The sequence below is a fragment of the Carcharodon carcharias genome, chromosome 6 (genome assembly GCF_017639515.1).
Source record: "Carcharodon carcharias isolate sCarCar2 chromosome 6, sCarCar2.pri, whole genome shotgun sequence".
In the NCBI taxonomy this organism is placed as follows: domain Eukaryota; kingdom Metazoa; phylum Chordata; class Chondrichthyes; order Lamniformes; family Lamnidae; genus Carcharodon; species Carcharodon carcharias.
In genome coordinates this window covers 17,869,298-17,872,247 of record NC_054472.1, presented here as the reverse complement: position 1 = coordinate 17,872,247, position 2,950 = coordinate 17,869,298, and the positions used below count along the sequence as shown (strand labels likewise).

Sequence of the window (2,950 nt, the reverse complement as noted above, 5' to 3'; positions counted from 1 at the left end):
TACGAAGCCTGCAGACTCAGGTTACAGCTGCATGCAGTCCAGCTCCTGCTGTGATAAATAGGAAGAAGCTCATGCAACAACCCTTATTAGAACAACACATAGACGAAAACCAATATGGCACTGCACTGTAGAGAAAAGCAAAATTTGCTTCCTTTGAAGTTTTGCGTTAAAATTCAAAGAATTAGCATATTGAATTAAGAACTTTTGTGGTGGTAACTTAATTTCCTGTAAAGTTCTGGATAAGGATGAAGAAGGGGAATATCTACATATCTCTTGCATTGGTGGTTCAGTGGTAGAATTCTCGCCTGCCACGCGGGAGGCCCGGGTTCGATTCCCGGCCAATGCAACTGAACACGTTTTTCTTGCAAAAACAATTTTTTGGATTGTTGTAAATTTTTTTAGAACCACCACTGTATGCCACAGAAATGATATTTATTTTTTTTATTTTTATTTATTTATTTATTTATTTTATTTTTTATTTATTTATTTTATTTTATTTATTTTATTTTTTATTTATTTTTTAGACTCGGATCATGCATAAAAGATATTCATCTACATTTAATTCTTGCTAGCACAATGCTTGGCACGCTGATGCATCCTTTGGCCGTGGATCCTTAACATGTATCAGGGGTGCATTTTGCAGGCAAATATAAAAGGCCTGCTTTCACGATCCCAAGCAGAACTGTAATACTGCGCCTTGGTGGTACCAATGGCCTAAAATTGAAGAGGCTGGATGCACAGGAGAACCTGGTCTATAGCACACGTGTCAACACAAATTAAAATCTGGGGAAACAAAAATAAAAACACCTGGAAAAACTCAGCAGGTCTGGCAGCATTTGCGGAGAGGAACACAGTTAACGTTTTGAGTCCGTATGACTCTTCAACAGAACTAAGTAAAAATAGAAAAGAGGTGAAATATAAGCTGATTTAAGGGTGGGGGGGGGAACAGGTAGAGCTGGATAGAGGGCCAGTGATAGATGGAGATAGCCAAAAGATGTCATAGACAAAAGGACAAAGAGGTGTTGAAGGTGGTGATATTATTTAAGGAATGTGCTAATTAAGGGTAGAAAGCAGGACAAGCAAGGTACAGATAGCCCTAGTGGGGGTGGGGTGAAGGGAAGGGATCGAAATAGGCTAAAAGGTAGAGATAAAACAATAGAAAGAAATACATTTAAAAATAATGGAAATAGATGGGAAAAGAAAAATCTATATAAATTATTGGTAAAAAAGGGGGGATCGGAAAGGGGGTAGGGATGGAGGAGAGAGTTCATGATCTAAAATTGTTGAACTCAATTTGCGTTGGAAACTGGAGGAACAGTACCTCATCTTCCGACTAGGCACTTTACAGCCTTCCGGACTGAATATTGAGTTCAACAATTTTAGACCATGAACTCTCTCCTCCATCCCCAACCCCTTTCTGACCCCCCCCTTTTTTCCAATAACTTAAATAGATTTTTCTTTTCCCACCTATTTCCATTATTTTAAAATGTATTTCCAGTCACTAGAGCATCCTTCTGTCACCACCCTCTGCCTCCTACAACTAAGCCAATTTTGAATCCACCTTATCAAATTACCCTGTATCCCATGTGCCTTTGCCTTCTTTATAAGTTCCCATGTGGGATCTTGTCAAAGGCTTTGCTGAAATCCATATTAATTATATCAATTGCACTACTCATCTACACCCCTGGTCACCTCCTCAAAAAATTCAATCAAATTTGTTAGGCATGACCTCCCTCTGACAAAGCCATGCTGACTATCCCTGATCAAACCTTGCCTCTCCAAGTGGCGATAGATACTCTCCTTCTGAACTTTCTCCAATAGTTACCCTACCACTGATGTGAGACTCACTGGCCTGTGTTTCCCTGGCTTATCTCTACAACCCTTCTTAAATAGAGGAACCGCATTAGCTGTCCTCCAGTCCTCTGGCACCTCCCCCTTGACCAGAGAGGAATTAAAAATTCGGGTCAAAGCCCCTCCGATCTCCCCCTTGCCTCCATCACCAGTCTGGGACACAAATCATCCGGACCTGGAGATTTGTCCACTTTTAAGCCTGCCAACACCTCCAAAACCTTGTCATTCCCTATATCAATTTGCTTAAGAACCTCGCAGTCTCTCTCCTCGAGTTTGATACCTTCATCCTCATTCTCTTGGGTGGAGACGGATGTGAAGTATTCATTCAACACTATAGCGATGTCCTCTGGCTCCACCCATAGATTGCCCCCTTGGTCCCTTATGGGCCCTACTCTTTCCTTGGTTATCCTCTTCCCATTGATATACTTATAGAATATCTTGGGATTTTCCCTACTTTTACCAGCCAGAGCTTTCTCATATCCGCTCTATGCTCTCCTAATTGCTTTCTTAAGCTCCATCCTGCAATGCCTGTACTCCACTAATGCCTCTGCTGATTTGCTCCCTTTGTACCTGCTAAAAGCCTCTTTTTTCCTTCGCATCAGATCCTGAATATCTCTGGTCATCTATGGTTCTCTGGGCTTGTTACTCCTTCCTATCACCCTAGAGGGAACATGTTGAGCCTGTACCCTCCCCGTTACCTTTTTGAACAGCCCCCACTGTCCCTCTGTAGATTTCCCCACAAGTAGCTGTTCCCAGTCTACCTTGGCCAGATCCTGCCTTATTTTACTAAAATCCACCCTCCCCCAATCCAAAACATTTTTTTGCAACTTGTTGATTTCTTTGTCCATAACAAACTTAACCTGTACCATGTTGTGGTCGCTATTGCTAAAATGCTCGCCTACCACCACCTCAGCCACCTGTCCGGCTTCATTCCCCAGAATTAGGTCCAGCACTACACCGTCCCTTGTTGGGCCCTCTACATATTGACCTAAAAAGTTCTCCTGTACACATTTCAAGAAATCCACTCCATCCAAGCCCTTAACACTATGTCTATCCCAATTAATGTTGGGAAAGTTGAAATCAGTTGAAATGGAAACAA

At 41.9% G+C, this 2,950-nt stretch overlaps 1 non-coding gene across 1 annotated transcript; it reads left to right on the top strand.

Annotated features, from left to right (window-relative positions):
• The first annotated feature begins 275 nt into the window (after positions 1–275).
• Positions 276–346, top strand: trnag-gcc. The gene has a single exon. It is a non-coding gene; the product is annotated as a tRNA-Gly (tRNA).
• The last annotated feature ends 2,604 nt before the right edge of the window (positions 347–2,950 follow it).